Here is a 23,267-nt window from a genome sequence, read left to right on the forward strand (position 1 = left end):
GATCAAACCTACATTTCCTGCTTGGCAGGTGGATTATTCACCTCTGAGACACCTGGGAAGTTCAAGGATGGCATAAGAGTCATGTAGATTTTAAAATACACTGATGATTTTTAGCCATTATTATATTTGTGACTTCCAAAGAAATACTAATATCTCATCCTTATTTAATTTTAACCACCTGCCCCGATATCTCTTGTTTAAGCCATTATCATCTGTCACCTGTTATTGCAACAAATATTATTGACTCTCTGCCTTTACTCTTGCTTTCTTTTAATATACCTTTAATAAAGAAGCTTATAAGGGCCCTATGAACTGATAATTTCCAGATGTACAAACTGGATTTAGAAAAGGCAGAGCAACCAGAGATGATATTGCCAACATCTGTTGGATCATAGAAAAAGCAAGGGAATGCCAGAAAAACATCTACTTCTGCTTCATTGACTCTGCTAATGCCTTTGACTGTTAGGATCACAACAAACTGTGGAAAATTCTTAAAGAGATGGGAATACAAGGCCAGCTTACCTGCCTCCTGAGAAACTTGTATGAAGGTCAAGAAGAACACTTAGAACCGGGCATGAAACAATGGACTGGTTCAAAATTGGAAAAGGAGTACATCAAGGCTATATATTGTCACCCTGCTTATTTAACGTATATGCAGAATACATAGTAGGAAATGCCAAACTAAAGGGATCACAAGCTGGAATCAAGATTGCTGGGAGAAATATCAATAATCTCAGATATGTAGATGACACCACCCTTATGGCAGAAACTGAAGAAGAATCAAAGAGCCTCTTGATGAAGGTAAAAGAGGAAAGTGAAAAAATGTGGCTTAGAACTCAACAACAGAAAATGAGAAGATTTGATGGCATCACCAACTCAATGAACATGAGTTTGAACAAACTCCGGCAGATAGTGAAGGATAATGAAGCCTGGAGTGCTGCAGTCTGTTGTGTTGCAAAGAGTCAGACATGGCTGAGCAGTTGAACAACATGTGACTATATGTTAGATTCATATTAAAAATCTCCAGTGATGACCCATCTCAATCAGAGTAAATGACAAAGACTGTACAGTGGTTTTGAAACCTTACATTATCTTGATTCCTTTCAATTCAGTTCAGTTACTCAGTTGTGTCCTACTCTTTGCAACCCCATGGAGTGCAGCATGCTAGGCTTTCCTCTGAACATCACCAACTCCCAGAGCTTGCTCAAACTCATGTCCATCGAGTTGGTGATGCCATCCAACCATCTCATCCTCTTATGTCCCCTTCACCTCCTGTCTTCAATGTTTTCCAGCATCAGGGTATTTTCCAAGGAGTCAGTTCTTCGTATCAGGTGGCCAAAGTATTGGAGCTTCAGCTTCAGCATCAGTCATTCCAATGAATACTCAGGACTCATTTCTTTTAGGATTGATGGGTTGGATGTCCCTGCAGTCCAAGGGACTCTCAAGAGTCTTCTCCAACATCACAGTTCAAAAGCATCAATTCCTTGGTCCTCAGCTTTCTTTATAGTCCAACTCTCACTATATGATTCCTTTAATTCTCTGAAATTGTCTCATACTACTCTCCCTTCATGACTCTATTGCAAACACACTGGTTGCCTTAATATCCCTGTAACATTCAGGCTAACTCCTGCTTTTAGAGTCTTCTCTCTTACTGTGTCTTGTAGGTTCTAATGGATACATTTTTGGCCTGCCCTCTTACCACTATCTACTTTCTGATCTTTACTCAGACATCAGTCTCTCTGTAAGGTTTTCTGTGTTAACCATATCCTGATATGCAGCTATCTACAACAGATCCAAGATTTCCAGTCTCCATCTCCTGCTTGGTTATCTTCCACTTAAGATTTTCTAACATTATAGATAAATATGCAGATAGTGTGATAACTGATTTTATGAGTTAACTTGATATTTGGTCAAATGTTAGTCTGTATTATGTCTGTGTGAATGTTTTTGGACAAGATTCACATTAAAATTGGTAGATTGAATAAATTAGACTGCCCTCCTTGAAGTGGATTGGATTCACCCAGAGCTTTGAAGGCCTAATAGAACAAAAACAATGGCCCTTCCCCCAGTAAGAGAATTTCTCTTGCCATCCTGCCTTCAGATTGGAACATTGACCTATTCCTGTACACATTCAGAATATGTATATATTTGCAAACAGCATTTGCAAAGCTGTTTCTACACATTGATAGAATACATTATCCAGCAGTCTATAATCGTCCATCATTTTCACTGAATTCCACCAAACCAGAATGTGTGAGAAAGTAAAGAAACAGAATTATGTGTGTTAGTGGAAATTTCTGGATATAGTCGCTTCAGTAATTTTGATCATATTTGCCACTACTCTCCCTCACAACACGGCTTATGTAATTAATTGCCTAAAGCTGGCTTTCTGAAGCAGCTGAAAAGATAAAATGGCATAAGCAATTCTAATGATTACACAGTCATAGCCGAAGGGAAGGGAAGCAAATGCAGTTGTTTGTGCTTTGATGATGTAAATAGCCAATATTTCAGACCTGAATTAATTATCTTCAGTAGCGGCTTTGCCATAATTCATTAAGAATCTATCTAATTGTGCAGAGCTGCTTGAAACCATTATATCATTATTGGTTTTAAAGATTTCTCTCTTGATTCAACAACTAGATTATCCATTACTTGGGGGGCATGACCTGTTTGCATCACCTTGACTCAGGTAGACCCTCAACAAGTTTCTATTAGAACTAGTAATAAGATTGATAATAAATGTAAACCTGCCAATAATCACACCAGACTTACTGCCTGTATGAAATCCTCCAAAGTCTTTTTTTACCAAATAAAATATAAATTACTCAGTCTGTAGACAATGCTTTCTTCAGTTCTTCCACATTTATATGTCATGACGTATCTCTCACCACTCCCTTTATTTTCCTAATGCACCAGTCAAGTAAGTGCTTCTTGTTTCCTGAACAGTATCCAATTTTTGTCATCTATGTATCTTTATTCATATTGTACCTTCCACAAACAAACAAAACAAACTCCTGAAATAATCAAAACAATGTAATTTTACTGAAATAATCTCTTGATAATTGAGGCTTATTGAAGGTTGCGTTCTCAATCCTAACTCACCTTCTCAACAAGAATGTAGTCCTTCTTAATAATCCTCAAATTTATATCATTCTTAAAGCTTGTTTCAATACAAATATAAGAAAGAGCCATTTAACTGAGGTTTTAGTTTCTTAAAAATATAATTTATATTTTGAATTGAATTGAGAAAATTATAAATAGTTATTTCAAGACATAAGGGAAGTTTTTCAATTGATTTAAAGAAAAATTGCTTTTTACCAGCTCTGATGGATATTTTCAACTTTAATATCAGGGAATTCACAAGGAAAATCCATGTTTACAAATATATGAATAATGAATAAGAGTGTAAGCAAGACTTTGATAATGTTTCTGTTGTATCCTTTTTTCACTTTTCTTTTGCTTTCTAACAAGGTTCTTCTTTTCTAACATTGTAGCATGCACCACAGTGAACTAAAATGTCCCTGTTTCTGGCTCTTACTAGATGATAAGCTAGTTGATGCCAAGCCCTTCATTTAGGCTCCTCATATATCCTTGAGACATAGCATCTAGCAGTTTCCTGAGGTGTAGTGGATAAGAGTGCTGTTTTGGGAATGAGACACATATGTCACTGAATCCCCTTTCCTTCACTTCACATTTGTGTTAATTTGTTCAGATGTCAATGTGATTAATCATTTTATTAGTTTTTAAGTTAGTTGTCTTGGTTATTTTGCTGAGACACTAATTTGCAGTTTCTTTTTGTGTAAAATGGGGCAATAAAAGCAATCAACCCAGAGGATTGTTGTGAGAATTCAAGTGCTTATTGCAGTGTCTGACTCATGAAGCCTTCACTGTTAGCATAAAACAAGGGGTAGAAAGCAGGGACTCTGGAGCAAAAGATCTATAATCAAATGACAGCCCTGTCAGGCTGGCTGAGTGACATTGGCACTTAAATTCTTATCTATAAAAGTTATAACAGTTTTTATCTTATAGAGTTATTCTAGGAATTGAATTATACAAGCATACACTTGTTAACTAAATAAGTACTCACAACCTGAAGTTAGAGAGTTATTTTATTCCATGGGAACATCTTAGGACTTCAAGCCTAGGAGGCAGCACCTCAGTAGCCCTGAGAACCTACTCTGAGGAGGCAAGGGAAGAAGTTAGGATATACAGAAATTTTTAACAAAGGCAGGCAGGCAGTCTAAACATCAAAGATTGCTGTTAATTAAGGAAATCCAGATATCTCAAGGAATTTAGCACTCTTCTATGTGTGGGAAGATGCAAGAGTCTGGGATTATCAAAGTCATGCCTTTCGTATGCTTCTCAGCTATCTGGAGCCAGTATCCTGTTCTTTTTTGTTTCTCATATCCTCTCCTATTGATGACTGTTATGTCTTTGTTTAACGATATGACAGGAGATATTCCATTTCACACACTTAAAATAGTTATTGCTTCCTATAATAAGCATTTTATAAACACGTATTATTATTTAGTTAAATATTGTGATTAGGGCTTTATTTACACCTGTACCTTCCAGTCAATGCCAGTAGACTTATTTTAATATGTACTTTGCAATCTATTGCACAATTCTAAAATGTAAGTATACATCTACTACAACCTTAATTCAGTTATGTTGGGTCTGGACTAGACTATTGCCTCAGTCTCCTAACCAGTCTCCTATGTTTCTATTTTCTGCCTCTTCAATCCATTTTCTACCTCTCTCTGAGGTGATCTCCCTGAGTATGCCATCGCCAATCTCCACATGCCTCAGTGAACATCTCTTGAATAAAGAGAATTCCAGTCTTAGGATGCCCAATTCTATTATTTAGTTCTACTTTTCTCTTTTAATAACTTCTCAATCACAGTATGCCCCCTCCATTCCCTACCTAGCATTCTTACTCCTTTAGACTTTTTCATATGCGGTTTCTTCTACTTGGAATTCTTTTCTCTCATCTCTCTGCTTTTGCCTGCTTAACTCCAATCTAGCCTTCAATCTCAGTGCAAATGATATTTTTTCTCTCACTATCTCTCCAACATAAGCCCAGTTAAGCAACCTAAACTTGTGGTCTAAGAACAAGCCACTGATACTTGTGTTCATGTTTGTTTTGTTGCATTTTTAATCTATGAACTTCTCAACAGCAAGCATGGAGCCTTACTTTTCTTTGCATTTGCAATATCTTCTAAAGTGCTACTTGTGAATGGATTTTCATTGAAGACAGAATTGTCCTTGAAATTATGCAGCACTAATTAAACAGTATTAATGATTATATTTAGTGTGTGCTGTGCTGTGGGCTAAGTCACTTCAGACTCTTTGTGACCCTATGAACTGTAGCCAGCCAGGTTCCTCTGTTCATGTGATTCTCCAGGCAAGAAAACTGGAGTAGGTTGCCATGTCCTTCTCCAGGGGATCTTCCCAACCCACGGATCAACCTGCCTCTCTTATGTCTCCTGCACTGACAGGCAGGTTGTTTACCACTGCCACTGCTACTGCTGCTGCTAACTCGCTTCAGTCGTGTCTGACTCTGTGCGACCCCTAGCACCGCTGTCTTAAATCCATTGTGAAATATGTAGATTCACTATTCCACTTACTTCCCATTAGGTCCCGAGGGATACACTTTATATAGGGTCTAAGATTTGATACAAACTTACATAGACTCTCTGATGTAAGGAAATTATATGCAAATGATGTTTTAATACAAAAGTGTTCACATAACATGAAAAAAAAGCAATACAAATCAAATTCTATAAATAAGATTCATGAGAATGAAAGGAGGTCTGAGGTTATTTCTCTCTAGTGCCAGGAACATCAGGTCCATTCATGAACCTGATGAAAATTCAAATAAACCATTTCCCTTTCAAAGTATCAATAACCTGTGATACAGAGAGAAATAAAGGATCAGTCTCACATCAGAGAACCTGGGTAGAATCCATGTCTTTAAGCTAATAATTGTTTAATGCAATCCAAGACCATGTCACAGGATGAGGTATTATGCTATAGAATACAGTTGTTTTTTTTATAAGGTGTCCAACACAGTCTCAAATTACATTTAAATAATGATGACTGCCATTTTATTTGTAGAAGAGCCTGAAAGCAATGGATCATTATCATAATTACCTCTCTTTTTCTCAATTAATCATGCAAAATACAACTGTCTTTGACATTAAATGGGCCTATGTTGCAATGAAACTTCAACAGAATTGGATATGTGACCTTGGATAAACTATATACTTTTTCCAAGCCTCAATTTCTGCATGCCTCATGAGTAAAATGAACATAATAACACCTTCAGTGAATTTGGGGGAATATAAATAATACTATTGTATTATTAAAAACTTTCAGTTTCTTTAAAAGAAAATCTCAGTACAGAGGGTAAAAAAATGTTAATGCATGAGTTATTGAAAAGGAATTGAAAGAATTGTGTCAAGCACTGATTCCTGAGCAAATTGCCCTGGTGACTAGCAAAATGGACTGGGCTTATTGACTGTGGCCTGGGTTACATGGCCTTCTATATGATTCAGAGTTCAATCATGGAAGCATAACTTCATATCCAGTGGGTCATAACATGCCAGGTATTAGGGATTCGACCTTGCACTATTGTTGGAGTTGGCCAGGCAGTCTCTGTAAAGCTGTTGTTTTCACATCTGATGATGATGAGCTTGAACTCAGAGCACAACCAGTTAGGAAGGTAAGATGAAGGTACAGATCACACTAGAAGACACAAAAACAAGCTGAAAGCCCAGGGGGAGAGACTGAGTCCTGTGTCTGTCCTCCCTGTTCTGCTGCCTTGTTGGAGGAGGTTACTGGGGGATATAATGGCCAGTTAAACCACAAGCTGACCCAGAAAATCATGCTCCTTGCCCCTGATCCCTGTCCTTGGAAGCACTTTCTGCCCATAGTTATCACATCTGGAGCCATTTTTAGAGATGCAGCCATGTGACAGCAATGTGTGTTTGAGACCTTCTGGATGATATACAACACTAGGCCCAGTTACGGTTTCTATATCAACATTTAAGTCTCTGACAGGTGGGTATGAAAATCTACTCTTCTGGCTGCCCAATAAAAGCGTCATGTGTAATGTCTTGTTTATTAAACCTCCCACCTCCCAAATTGGAGTCATGTGCTTCTTTTTTCAGTCGCTTTTCGCCCTGCATATGCAGAGGCAAAACACACATTAAAGGAAGTTATGGAAACTTTAGTTCAGTTTAGCTAAGCAAACAAAGCACCCATACAATTTAAACCTAGGGTGGGAATCAGCCCCCTCAAAGCACAGAGAATGAAGCTCAGAGATTATATTTTTACTGAAAGAACGGACAATGTGGATGTGGTGGGGAGACAGCAAGGCGTCCCTGGTGGATCTATGTAAATGAGATTGAGCCTGTGCTGTGCTGTGATGTGCTTAGTCACTCAACTGTGTCCAACTCCTTGTGACCCCATGGAATATAGCCCGTCAGGCTCCTCTGTCCGTTGGGAATTCTCCAGACACCACTTGACAAACACTTACTGTTGATAAAGTGAATAAAAAAGCCAATAAACCAACCATGGACTTGAAAACTTCTAGAAAATCTAAAATGTTCAGTCAATAATATCTGTGCACTTATGAACTTCTCTGCTGTATAAACACTTGTACTTTTAAAAAATAAGTATTATTGAAATATAGTTAATTTATGGTGTTTAGATTGTTTCAGATCGTGAAGCAAAGTGATTCAATTATGGCAGAAAGTGAAGAGGAACTAAAAAGCCTCTTGAGGAAAGTGAAAGTGGAGAGTGAAAAAGTTGGCTTAAAGCTTAACATTCAGAAAACGAAGATCATGGCATCTGGTCCCATCACTTCATGGGAAATAGATGGGGAAACAGTGGAAACAGTGTCAGACTTTATTTTTTGGGGGGCTCCAATATCACTGCAGATGGTGATTGCAGCCATGAAATTAAAAGACACTTACTCCTTGGAAGGAAAGTTATGACCAACCTAGATAGTATATTGAAAATCAGAGACATTACTTTGCCAACAAAGGTTTGTCTAGTCAAGGCTATGGTTTTTCCTGTGGTCATGTATGGATGTGAGAGTTGGACTGTGAAGAAGGCTGAGCACCGAATAATTGATGCTTTTGAACTGTGGTGTTGGAGAAGACTCTTGAGAGTCCCTTGGACTGCAAGGAGATCCAACCAGTCCATTCTGAAGGAGATTAGCCCTGGGATTTCTTTGGAAGGAATGATGCTAAAGCTGAAACTCCAGTATTTTGGCCACTTCATGTGAAGAGTTGACTCATTTGAAAAGACTCTGATGCTGGGAGGGAATGGGTGCAGGAGGAGAAGGGGACGACAGAGGATGAGATGGCTAGATGGCATCACTGACTCGATGGACGTGAGTCTGAGTGAACTCCGGGAGTTGATGATGAACAGGTGTGCTGAGATTCATGGGGTCGCAAAGAGTCAGACACGACTGAGTGACTGAACTGAACTGAAATATATATATATATATATATTTTTTTTTTACATTCTCCCCCATTATAGATTATTAAAAGATATTGAGTATAGTTCCCTGTGCATCAGTAGGTCCTTGCTGGTTATTTTATACACAGTAGTGTATATACTTTATTCCCAAACTCCTAATTTTCCCTCCCCTGACTTTCTTCTTTTATTAACTATGAAAACACTGGTTCTTAAAAATCCCAAAATGATCGTGTCTTTACCATAAACTTTTTAGCTTTCCTACTCTAACCCATGTTTTATTTTTGTGGTCATCATAGTATGATCTCCCTCATCAATATTACACAAATCTTAGTTCATTTGGCTGGAAAATAAAGGGTGAAATAAAGGGTGGTTATTTTTTCAAATCTCTTGAATACTTTAGCTAAGCAAAGACAATAAGCAATATTCATAAATTGTACTGCTCTTTCAATTCCAACAGGAAAACTGGTATTTCATTTAATGGAAATCGTCTTCATAACCATCTTCTTCCCATGAAAACAGTCTTTTGACACATTAGCACATGTATATAGGTTCATTATAAAACCTAAACAGTTCCATTAGAGGAAAGACCTAAAATGATTATGGAAAATGTTCTTTTTCTTCCAAAGTATTCAAAATCAAACACTCAGTAGGACAATATGTTTTAGGTTAATTGCTTTAATCTAGTTTTAATTAAGTTTATGTTGCCATGCCGACAAATGGTTTTTAAATTGTTGAAATCTTGATGTTTTAGAATATGACTAAAATTAATTACTTAAGAGCATTTGACTCACTTTTTTAGAAACATGTAGTGTAATTTTAGCATCACTGTAGCAATGATTTTATTATAACAACTTTGAAAAAACTATACTGCATTATAAGATTTACTTCTGCATTCCAAATTTTATGAATGTATTTTTTCTAAGACACATCTACCTGATTATATATGGTTTACAAAAATAACATTAGATATAGGAAACAGAAACACAGTCACACATTTGCTAAGTAGCTATTAGGCCCAAATGATCCCTGTTTTCAAACATTCAAAGTATGTTTTCTGGGAATATTGTACTGTTCTTATACATTCAAATAGAAGATTAAAACCAACCAAATAACAGGTGACTTTGGTCTAATTTACAGTTTCCAGTTTTCTTATTGACATGCCTTGAGTCTTGAAACAAAGAGAGCCACATGAAAGCTCTTGGTCTTGGGTCACTGGTAAAATGTGCTGGTAAGAAAATATAAGATTAATGTGCTTACTTAAGAGAAGCCTCTTATCTGCAGCAGACTTGAGTATTAATGAACCTTCAGGTTTTCCCTCTTCTTGGAAATGTATTTGCTGGAATAAACAGTTTATCTCACCAGAAATGTAACTTGCATTCCTGATTGGTGAGATACCTAAAGAGCTAAGTCAGGACCATTGCTCTCCATGGAAGCATTGCCTGAAAAGACACGACAAAATAGGACAGTGAATATCTGAGAGGAGCTTATGTATAACCACTTCAGGAATAAGCTGACACATGCCTGCAATAAAATTCAGAGTCAAAAATAGAGGCCAATCAGCATTATGCTAAGTCAAATCACTGCAGTGAAATGAGAATAAATAACTATGTGTTTGGAACAAGATGACCTCAGGGAATCTCAGTTTTAGTGGGTTGTTCCAGCTCATTTTAATATCATGAATTGTCAAATTTAAATAAAAATATGAGTATATGGAAGTGAAAAAATCATACCTTACACATAGAGCTCTGCGAGTTATTCTTTTTTGGATTTTGTCAAAAATAAAATTATGTTTGAATTTAATTGTTGACCAACATATTATTATATCTAAAAGCCAAATAACTACAATGTCCATTTACTTGAAGAAAAAATAAAATGTCCCTGTAATATTTATTTTTTTTCTTATAAGATTTCTTATACATATTTTTTTAATTAAGGAAAATGAATTTTTTTGTATATATTCATAAAAAAAACCCCTGTAAATATTTTATATTTCTAGCAATAAATGAAAGCAATTGCTTGGATAATTAAAGTATAATGCACGATAAGAGAAATTATACTTGTCAGCTCTGATTTGAACCAAAGACTGTGCTGGTCAGCTCTGATTTAAACCAGCACTTACAAAAATATATTCCCTAGAAAATTAATCCTAAAAAAGTGCTGTGTGAACACACATAGGATTTTTTTTAGAATTTATATTTTATCTCTGCTTCTTAGGGACTAAAATGAACACTAACTTTAGTCTCTGTAAATGCCTGGATTAAAGAAATGTTTAACTTTTAGTAACTCAGCATTTAGATGTGCAATGAAAAACTTTGTTCTTTCAACTCCTATTTATATCTTATTCTGTTAATGTTCTATTTCATACCTATTATGAACTACTAGTCTAACCATTTAGAGGGAGTTCTCTAGGCTGTCCTGGCAAACCTCACGGATAGAGGTCTTATATAACTACCTGCTAATTCATCTCATGAACTTACACCAAGTTCCCTCACTTTCATTTTCAGTTCAGTGGCTCAGTCGTGTCTCACTCTTTGCCACCCCATGAACCGCAGCACACCAGGCCTCCCTGTCCATCACCAACTCCCAGAGTTTGCCCAAACTCATCTCCATTGAGTCAATGATACCATCAAACCATCTCATCCTCTGCCGTCCCCTTCTCCTCCCACCCTCAATCTTTCCCAGCATCAGGGTCTTTTCAAATGAGTCAGTTATTCTCATCAGGTGGCCAAAGTATTGGAGTTTCAGCTTCAGCATCAGTCCTTTCAATGAACACCAAGGGCTAATCTCTTTTAGGATGAACTCTTTGGATCTCTTTGCAGTCCAAGGAACTCTCAAGGGTTTTCTCCAACACCACAGTTCAAAAGCATCAAATCTTTGGCACTCAGCTTTCTTTATAGTCCAACTCTCACATCCATACATACGGAAAAACCATAGCCTTGACTAGACAGACCTTTATTGACAAAGCAATGTCTCTACTTTTTAATATGCTGTTTAGGTTGATCATAACTTTCCTTCCAAGGAGTAAGCGTCTTTTAATTTCATGGCTGCAGTCACCATCTGCAGTGATTTTGGAGCACAAAAATATGAAGTCTGACACTGTTTCCACTGTTTCCCCATCTATTTCCCATGAAGTGATGGGACTGGATGCCATGATCTTAGTTTTCTGAATGTTGAGCTTTAAGCCAACTTTTGTCAATCCCTCTTTCACTTTCATCAAGAGGCTCTTTAGTTCTTCTTCACTCTCTGCCATAAGGGTGGTGTCATCTGCATATCTGAGGTTATTGATATTTCTCCCAGCAATCTTGATTCTAGCTTGCGCTTCACCCAGCTCAGCGTTTCTCATGATGTACTCTGCATATAAGTAAAATAAGCAGGGTGACAATATATAGACTTGACGTACTCCTTTTCCTATTTGGAACCAGTCTGTTGTTCCATGGCCAGTTAAAACTGTTGCTTCCTGACCTGCATACAGATTTCTCAGGAGGCAGGTCAGGTGGTCTGGTATTCCCATGTCTTTCAGAATTTTTCATAGTTTACTGTGATCCACACAGTCAAAGGCTTTGGCATAGTCAGTAAAGCAGAAATACATGTTTTTCTGGAACTTTTTTGCTTTTTCAATGATCCAGCAGATGTTGGCAATATTATCTCTGATTCCTCTGCCTTTTCTAAAATCAGTTTGAACATCTGGAAGTTCACGGTTCATGTATTATTGAAGTCTGGCTTGGAGAATTTTGAGCATTACTTTACAAGCTTGTGAGGTGAGTGCAGTTGTGCGGTAGCTTGAGCATTCTTCGGCATTGCCTTTCTTTGGAATTGAAATGAAAACTGACCATTTCCAGTTGTGGCCACTGCTGAGTTTTCCAAATTTGCTGGTATATTGAGTGCAGCACATTCAAAGCATCATCTTTTAGGATTTGAAATAGCTCAACTGGAAATCCATCACCTATACTAGCTTTGTTCGTAGTGATGCTTCCTAAGGCCCACTTGACTTCACATTCCAGGATGTCTGGCTCTAGGTCAGTGATCACACCATCATGATTATCTGGGTCACGAAGATCTTTTTGTACCATTCTTCTGTGTATTCTTGCCACCTCTTCTTAATATTTTCTGCTTCTGTTAGGTCCATACCATTTCTGTCCTTTATCGAGCCCATCTTTGCATGAAATGTTCCCTTGGTATCTCTAATTTTCTTGAAGAGATCGCTAATCTTTCCCACTCTATTGTTTACCTCTGTTTCTTTCCATTCATAACTGAGGAAGGCTTTCTTATCTCTCTTTGCTATTCTTTGGAACTCTGCATTCAAATGGGTATATCTTTCCTTTCTCCTTTGCTTTTCTTCTTTTCACAGCTATTTGTAAGGCCTCCTCAGACAGCTGTTTTTGTTTTTTGCATTTCTTTTTCTTGGGATGGTCTTGATTCCTGTCTCCTGTACAATGTCACGAACCTCTGTCCATAGTTCATCAGGTACTCTGTCCCTCACTTTAAACTGACTCTTTTGTTTAGTCTTACACAGGTTAAGGAATAATATAGTTACTTCTCACAACTTCATATTCCTCCATGGTCAGAACTTCATATCCCTTCATAATCAGAAATGTGGTAATGAAATTGCTCATGGAAAGCATCTTGAAAACTTGTAATTACTTGATATTTAAGAGGAAGCTTTATTTAGACAATGATAGGTCCACATGCAATAGTGAAAGTAATACAAAGTAATTTTATATACAGTTTTCTGACACATGCTTTGTAAAACTCTTGTATAAAACTATTGTCATTGATACAACCTACCAATATATTTTTGTTTCCTCACCTTCTCTTGTTCTCATTTGTGTGTATATGTAGTTCTGTACAGTTGTGTTGAACATGTAGGTTCACATATCTGCTGTGATGGTCATGATAATGGCCAGTTTTCTCATCATGGATATTTTTCCTCTTGTCCTTTCATAATTAATCCATCTTTCCTCCTGGAAACTCATCCAAACTTCAATGTATAAAAAAATTTTTTTGTGGCTGAGTAGTAGTCCATGATATGCATGTCCCACAGTATTTTTAACCATTCATCTGTTGAAAGCTATTTGGGCTGATTCCAGATTTGGGCTATTATGAATAAAACTTATATATACAATGGCATAAAAGGTTTTTTATAAATGTAAATTTCTAGTTCTTTAGACTGCACTTCCTGGATTTTATGATAATTGCATCTTCCTTCCTTCCCTCCTTCCTTCCTTTTTATTCTTTATTCCTTTACTTTTAAATAAACTACCAACAATATTCTAAGGCTTGTGCTTTTCCATATAAATTTTAGAATAAGCACTCCTATGTCTACACAATAATCTGTCCAGAATATTGATAAGAATTGTTTTAAAGCATAGACCAGTTTTAAGAGAATTGTCACTTTTTTTCTAATGTTTTAATGGGTTTTCCCATCCATGACCACACTATGTATATTTTTTTTAGGTTTTTAAAATTTCTTTCACCAGCATATTTTAATTTCCAACATACAGATTTTATACATGTTTTGTTTTATGCATACTTGTATATTTCATTTTATTTAGAGCAACTGTAAATTATTTTGTGCTTTAATTTTCCACATGTTGTTTCTAAGTAAAAATGCAACAAATTTTAGTGTACTGACATTGTATCCTGAAAACTTTCTGTGTTCATTATTATTTAAGATGTTTTGTTTGTCTATTTGTTCTTTGTTGAATTTTTTGGATTTTTACATAAAATTATGTCATGTGAAAACAGAAATGATTTACTCTTTTCTAATCACTGTTTCTTCTATTTTGACTTGCCTTATTTCAGTGGTTAAAACTTTCAATATTATACAAATATGATTAGTAAGAGTAGATATCTTTGCTTTATTATTGTCTGGATCTAAGAAGAAACACAGTCTTTCAGCATTAAGTGTAATGATAGTTGTACATTAACTGTTTAGTTCAGTTCAGTCACTCATTTGTGCTATTTGTGACCCTGTGGACTGCAGCACACCAGACTTCCCTGTCCATCACCAACTTCCAGAGCTTGTAAAACTCATGTCCATCAAGTTGGTGATGCCATCCAACTATCTCATCCTCTGTCATCCCCTTCTTCTGCCTTCATTCTTTCCCAGTATCAGGGTCTTTTCAAATGAGTCAGTTCTTCATACCAGGTGGTCAAAGTATTGGAGTTTCAGCTTCAGCATCAGTCGTTTCAATGAATATTCAGGACTGATTTCATTAAGAATGGACTGATTGGATCTCCTTGCTGTCCAAGAGATTCAAGAGTCTTCTCCCACACCACAGTTCAAAAGGATCAATTCTTCAGTGCTCAGCTTTCTTTATGGTTCAACTCTCACATCCATACATGACCACAGGAAAAACCATAGCCTTGACTAGACAGATCTTTGTTGGCAAAGTAATGTCTCTGCTTTTCAATATGCTATCTAGGTTGGTCGTAACTTTCCTTCCAAGGAGTAAGCGTCTTTTAATTTCATGGCTACAGTCACCATCTGCAGTGATTTTGGAGCCCAAGAAAATTAAGTCAGCCACTGTTTCCACTGTTTCTCCATCTGTTTGTCATGAAGTGATGGGACTGGATGCCATGATCTTAATTTTCTGAATGTTGAGCTTTAAGCCAACTTTTTCACTCTCCTCTTTCACTTTCATCAAGAGGCTTTTTAGTTCTTCTTCACTTTCTGCCATAACGGTGGTAACATCTACATATCTGAGTTATTGATATTTCTCCTGGCAATCTTGATTCCATCTTGTGCTTCATCCAGTCCAGCATTTCCCATGATGTATTCCGTATATAAGTTAAATAAGCAAGGTGACAATATACAGCCTTGACATACCCCTTTTCCTATTTGGAACCAGTCTGTTGTTCCATGTCCAGTTCTAACTGTTGCTTCTTGGCCTGCATACAGATTTCTCAAGAGGCAGGTCAGGTGGTCTGGTATTCACATGTCTTTCAGAATTTTCCACAGTTTGTGGTAATCCACACAGTCAAAGGCTTTGGCATAGTCAATAAACAGAAATAGATGTTTTTTCTGGAACTTTCTTGCTTTTTTGATGGTCCAGCGAATGTTGGACATTCAATCTCTGGTTCCTCTGCCTTTTCTAAAACCAGCTTGAACATCAGGAAGTTCATGGTTCATGTATTATTTAAATCTGGCTTGGAGAATTTTGAGCATTAAGATGAGTGCAATTGTGCGGTAGTTTGAGCATTCTTTGTCATTGCCTTTCTTTGGGATTGGAATGAAAAATAACCTTTTCCAGTTATGGCCAATGCTGAGTTTTCCAAATTTGCTCACATATTGAGTGCAGCATTTTCACAGCATCATCTTTTAGGATTTGAAATAGCTCAACTGAAATTCCATCACCTCCAATACCTTTGTTCGTAGTGATGCTTCCTAATGCCCACTTGACTTCAGATTCCAGGATGTCTGGCTCTAGGTAAGTAACCACACCATCGTGATTATCTGGGTCATGAAGATCTTTTTTTGTACAGTTCTTTTGTGTGTTCTTGCCACCTCTTCTTTACATCTTCTGCTTCTGTTAGGTCCATGCCATTTCTGTCAGCTATTAAAACATACGTTTCATCTTACATGACAAATATATGTCAAAAACAATCTCAATACCCAGTGCAAGTTTAGACAGGTTTCTACACAGAAATGGTCATGCAGAGAGCTGGCCCCTGTCTTCTGACTTGAGATCCTGCCTCTCTTCTCTTACTCTTCTGAGCTCATGCACTGTGTAGGGTGTTGTTTGCACCCATGTGGATACTCCTGCTCACACACCCACACTTCACCACAATGTCCACCAGATATATGGGAAACAGCCACCAGATATATGCTGTGCCTTTGAAAGGATGGAGCTGTGGGGGATGTCCACAGGATCACTGGAAGAAAGTTTAAGGATTTTAGGCAGGACCTGCAAGGTCCTGGATATCTGGGAAAATAAATGAAGACTTGCAGGCTCTGAGTGCACGTGGCCTCTTGGCTCCATGTTGGGCTCAGCTTTGTAGTGGAACAGATCTTGACTAGAATAGGTCTAGAGTGAATTCTTCTGAAAGTCTCCTAGAGGGAAGTTTTCTTATCTTAGTCTATGTGTAGCCTGTGTCTGTTTGCCAGTGTTTAAGAAAGACCTACACTGGTGTTTGTCTCTGCTTCCCTAAGAACAGAATTTAGTCAGTGAATAGAATCTTTCTTCTCTTCTATACAAGAGCTTTGAACAAAACTAGAACATAGAGTATAGTGTTTTTTAAAGAAGTAAATGTGTTGGTGCCCACCTCCTTCGGTGGAATTTTGGGCCAGCTTAGTTCCTGTTCCCAGTGGGGACCGCACAACTTTATTGAGAAAGTTCTCTAAACCATCTGGAGTGTTACGGTGACATTTACTTTTCTCAGATTTGCTCTCAGTGTGCCATTCAGCTTTCTCTGTTCTCGAAGGACATCCCTGAGTTTTAAATTGGCTGTTTTCTTTATTCATTATCAAAGACTAACATTAAGACAACAAAGAAAATAATGTTGCATTTCAAAGCAACAGCTGCTCTGTCTTCAACAGTGCTTTATTAAAAGTTTCCAAGTTGTATACCACATTGAGTTTTCAACTTTTCGGAGAATGACACTAATTTTTATCCACTTCTCCAGATTTTTAATGAGCAGTTTGTCCCCTGATGTCTGTGTCAGAGGGTGGAGAGGTATGGTTTGTGGTTTCTGATTGTTTCAATTAAGGAGATCATCATTATTTTGTGTACTCTAACATCGCTAATAAATTTGGTTAGGAGAAGTTCTGACACAGAAGGTGGCTTAGTTGACATTGATGTTTAAAAGACATTGGTGATTACTCCAGATTGATAAACTTCATCTCTTTCAACAACATATGCCTTTCTACAGGAAGGTCCACACAATAATTTATCTTCATTTTTTCTCCTCTTTTCTCCTGTATTCTCTACCCATCAACCCATGCATTCCAGAGTGTGCAGGAATAAGTAATCTTCCACAGAACAAAGGGATTAACAACAGATTCAAATCTGGATCAAATTGTCAAAGCCCCTCACATCACACAGTGATGCAAAGCTGTGCAAATTATCATTCTAAATCTATCCACATTTCAATGCTGTTTCCTCAATAGGAATAATTGGATGATTTATATTTCCTGCTGACTTTTAAACATGACTGTCAGTGCATAAAACAAATTAGTTTTAATAAGAACCTTCACATGAGCACACAGAAATGGAGTGACAGGAACAGTAAATGGAGATTTTCAATAATTGTATTGACAGAGCTTCACCAAAAGAATATTCAGGTAATTAGGATAATTAAGTAGTAATGAGCATTCCACTTATTACTTGTATCCTATTTCAAAATGTCTAAATGAACTTATAATTAAAATCATACTGTCTTTAAAATAAGGAGTCCTTTTTTTCCTAAAACTACTGAAATGTTATAGTGATGATTTTGAAAGCTAGTCAGACTTGAAAAAATTGTTAAATGCAGACCCCACAGACTTATCTAAAATGCTATATTTCTTTAAGAAACAAGGCTAAAATGAGTTACACTTTACTAAAATAGTTGATTTTTAATATCTAAAACATTTTTACTTTAAAAAGTATTTTTAAAATAACATAATATTGATAAAGTTAATTATGGTTTTATGTTCAGGGAGATTTAATAGAATCATATTATTACTTTGTTATTTTATACAAGCTGTGATGGCAGAGATAACCTGATAAATGGAGTTTATAAATATTGTAATGCGTAGCATTGTCACTGAACAGAGAGATTATGGTCACATGGATAGAGCCTGTCTGTGATTTAGAGTGGTTTAAGTGAAGTCAGGTAATTGAAGCTGGGAGATAGTTGGAATCAAATTGCATATTTTTCTGCTAGTGCTGAGGAGGTTCATTCTATGGGAAATCAGTTCAGTTCAGTTGCTAAATCAAGTCCAACTCTTTACTACCCCATGGACTGTAGCATCATGGGAAATAGTAAGTTATTAAACAGTGGGAAAACATGGAGAGAAATGTCCTCTTTTCTATACTACTATGGCAAGATTGTCATGGTAAGATTAAATCACTGAAGTGTCTATATGATAAACTTTATTTTCTGGATTCTTTTATTATTAAACAGTTTAGTTACTATATTATTGATTTATCTTCATTATTTGAAGACTCAGGCTGTTAAGGTATAAGACTGCTTATAGTGAGTTTCAGAAGTTGAATGATTTTTTAAATAAAATATTATATATAAAATATTATGTATTACAAATATATGTATCTCTAATAAATTGACAAATAAATTTTATATATTTGTGTTAAGCACATTATACATTATTATAGAAATGTATCACTTCTCTTTTACAACATTTGTACATTTCAACTGAAAAATTCAGTTTGTCAATTGAATCCTGTGAGCAAAAGCTCACTAGTGAAACTTTGATTACTTCTCAGTTTACACTGAGCTTTAAAGGGGAAAACAATCTCTTATTTATTTATTGCAGGAAGCTTTTCATTTCTGAAAATAAAATTCTAAACCTAATAGCATCTTCATATCTCCCTCTTCTGGAAGAGGGCATGGCAACTCACTAGAGTATTTTTGCCTGGAGAATCTCATGGACAGAAGAGCCTGGCAGGCTCCAGTCCATGGGGTCGCAAAAAATTGGACATGGCTGAGGTGATTTAGCACACACTCATATATCTCCCTCTTAGAAGGTATTGAGTATCCAGTAAGGTAAAGTCTTCACTGCATCTGCTACCCCTGTCTACTTTGTTTCAGGCAAAATGGATGCAAGAGGCTCTTGTCAAACCTAGACAATAGAAACTGGAATGAGGAGAGGTGAAATGATTCCTGGGACAGAATAAGAGTTGGCTTATCTGTCTGCAGAACCCTCAAACAAACTGATAATTTTAAACCACACTTTCACTGAACCTGTTCATTGTCCTCACCAAGATCCATGCCAGTTTGGAGAAGCTATTATGCTGAACAAGATTCAGATGATTGAAAAATAAATGAACACTAGCATGCAAGATAACACTTCATATTTCAGATATATATCTATATCTCTATGTCTCTCTAAAATCATGGCCTCTAGTCCCATCACTTCATGGTAAACAGATGGGGAAACAATGGAAACAGTGAGAGACTTTATTTTCTTGGGCTCCAAGATCACTGCAGATGGTGACTGCAGCCATGAAATTAAAAGATGCTTGCTCCTCGGAAGAAAAGCTATCACAAACCTAGACAGCATATTAAAAAGCAGATACATTGTTTTGCCAACAAAGGTCCTCATAGTCACAGCTCTGGGCTTTCCTGAAGTCATGTACAGATGTGAGAGTTGGACCATACAGAAGTCTGAGTGCCAAAGAACCAGATACATTTGAACTGTGATGTTGGAGAAGACTCTTGAGAGTCCGTTGGACTGCAACCTGATCAAACCAGTCAATCCTCGAGGAAATCAATCCTGAATATTCAGTGAAAGAACTGATGCTGAAGCTTCAATACCTCCATGACCTGATGCATAGATCTGACTCATTAGAAAAGACCCTGATGCTGGGAAAGACTGACGGCGGGAGAAGGGAACAACAGAAGACAAGATGGTTGCATGACATCACCTACTTGATGGACATGAGTTTGAACAAGTTCTGGGAGATGATGAAGGACAGGGAAGCCTGGCACGCTGTAGTCCATGGAGTTACAAAGATTCGGATATGACTGAGAGACTGAACAACAACATATACGTTTATAATACGTGTATGTATATGCATAATATATATGCATATATGTACATGTATAATGTATATGTTGTGTGTGTATATATATATATGTATATATATATATATTGTATCTGGAATGATGTAAAGCAAACTGATAAAATGGTTACGTTTAAAGAGTGTGAAGATGGTATTTCAAATTGTCACCAAGTCAGACCTTAGCTATTTTAACTTTCTACCAGAGTATACAGTCATATTCTGTTTTTATAGCAAGGTAATTTTAACAGATATCTGTGTCTCATGAGCACAGGGGTCTTAATTGCCAGCAGAGCCTCTGGCAAACACAATCACAATGGCTCCTTCCTTGGATATGATGGTAAAACCAAAAAAAAATTAAAGCACATACTTTTCTCTGACATTTTCACTATAGCCCTGTGATCTTTCACACAAATGTTTCTTTGGGGAAGATCTTCTGTTTTCACATGATCAGCATCTGCAGTGTGATTCTTTCTTGAGTTTGCCACAGCTTCCTCACAGTTCTTCCTGGCCTCTAGCAGGAAATGCTAATACATTCCAGGAAAGTTAAGTGTCTCATTCACATGTTTATATCTTAATTACTGTGGTGAACTCAGGTCAAAATCCATAGGAATGTGGGGGCCAGAAAACTGAAACATAAATCATTTATCAAATATGGCAAAGCTGTTTCAACCTTTAAACATGCATTATTTATCTTAATATGAAGACTTAAAAAATGTATCCTATTTTATTCTTTTAAATATTTGTCTTTTTTATATTTTAATCTATTTAGTTTATCTATATATTTTAATCTATTTTTTATTTCTATGGAATAAAATGTACTAACTAGCAAGATATTTATCAAATACTTATAGCATACAGTGTACCATGAAGGAATTTAAAGCTAAACTAGTAGATTTCTGTCTTTAAAGAGCATACTATCAAGTTAGGTAAATAAAATAAATGCATGTGGAAATTTGAAGAGGTAAAAGAGGTAATGAGAACTCAGAAAGACGCAATTTGGATTAATGAAGAAACTTAGTTAAATATATCAGATATCAAAACTTCTTTGTGCTAGATTTGCTTATATTAAGTAATGTGTAGTTGTATGTATGTGTTTTATACATTTATATACAAATATGAATGTTGAAGCCTTTCATATATATGCATTCATTATATGTCTGTGTGTGTGTATTTACATGTATACTATACATTTATATACATTGATATATATATATACATATATATATATACATTGATATATATATCTTCAATGTTTCATGACATGAAACACAATCTTAGTTTCATTCTGTGTGTTTGTTATTTAAGATCATATCATCTATCAGTGAATAAGTTTAGTTGTTTAGTGTGAACATTTTTAGTCACAAGTCTCACTATTTTGTGATTTAAATTATCACTAAATATGATGTGACTTTTTTTATTTTATTTTTTATTTTTTAAATTTTATTTTATTTTTAAACTTTACAAATTGTATTAGTTTTGCCAAATATCAAAATGAATCCGCCACAGGTATACATGTGTTCCCCATCCTGAACCCTCCTCCCTCCTCACTCCCCATACCATCCCTCTGGGTCATCCCAGTGCACAGGCCCAAGCATCCAGTATCGTGCATCGAACCTGGACTGGCAACTCGTTTCATACATGATATTATACATGTTTCAATGCCATTCTCCCAAAGAAAATAGGAATGTTATTGGTATCCTTGTACAAAATAAACCAGAGAAATAAATGCACTCACAAATCAGAACAAAACATAAGGTAATAATGGAAACGAATGTTTAAAGATGTCTAAGAGAGTGATGTTTAACACAAAATTTACATTTTTTTTAAAAATTTTATTTTATTTTTAAACTTTACAAATTGTATTAGTTTTGCCAAATATCAAAATGAATCCGCCACAGGTATACATGTGTTCCCCATCCTGAACCCTCCTCCCTCCTCCCTCCCCATACCATCCCTCTGGGTCGTCCCAGTGCACTAGCCCCAAGCATCCAGTATCGTGCATCGAACCTGGACTGGCAACTCGTTTCTTACATGGTATTTTACATGTTTGAATGCCATTCTCCCAAATCTTCCCACCCTCTCCCTCTCCCACAGAGTCCATAAGACTGTTCTATACATCAGTGTCTCTTTTGCTGTCTCGTACACCGGGTTATTGTTACCATCTTTCTAAATTCCATATATATGCGTTAGTATACTGTATTGATGTTTTTCCTTCTGGCTTACTTCACTCTGTATAATAGGCTCCAGTTTCATCCACCTCATTAGAACTGATTCAAATGTATTCTTTTTAATGGCTGAGTAATACTCCATTGTGTATATGTACCATTGCTTTCTTATCCATTCATCTGCTGATGGACATCTAGGTTGCTTCCATGTCCTGGCTATTATAAACAGTGCTGCGATGAACATTGGGGTACACGTGTCTCTTTCCCTGGTTTCCTCAGTGTGTATGCCTAGCAGTGGGATTGCTGGATCATAAGGCAGTTCTATTTCCAGTTTTTTAAGGAATCTCCACACTGTTCTCCATAGTGGCTGTACTAGTTTGCATTCCCACCAACAGTGTAAGAGGGTTCCCTTTTCTCCACACCCTCTCCAGCATTTATTATTTGTAGACTTTTGGATTGCAGCCATTCTGACTGGTGTGAAATGGTACCTCATAGTGGTTTTGATTTGTATTTCTCTGATAATGAGTGATGTTGAGCATCTTTTCATGTGTTTGTTGGCCCTCTGTATGTCTTCTTTGGAGAAATGTCTATTTAGTTCTTTGGCCCATTTTTTGATTGGGTCATTTATTTTTCTGGAGTTGAGCTGTAGGAGTTGCTTGTATATTTTTGAGATTAGTTGTATGTCAGTTGCTTCATTTGCTATTATTTTCTCCCATTCTGAAGGCTGCCTTTTCACCTTGCTAATAGCTTCCTTTGATGTGCAGAAGCTTTTAAGTTTAATTAGGTCCCATTTGTTTATTTTTGCTTTTATTTCCAATATTCTGGGAGGTGGGTCATAGAGGATCCTGCTGTGATGTATGTCGGAGAGTGTTTTGCCTATGTTCTC

Source organism: Bos javanicus, chromosome 6 (assembly GCF_032452875.1).
Source record: "Bos javanicus breed banteng chromosome 6, ARS-OSU_banteng_1.0, whole genome shotgun sequence".
Classification (NCBI taxonomy): domain Eukaryota; kingdom Metazoa; phylum Chordata; class Mammalia; order Artiodactyla; family Bovidae; genus Bos; species Bos javanicus.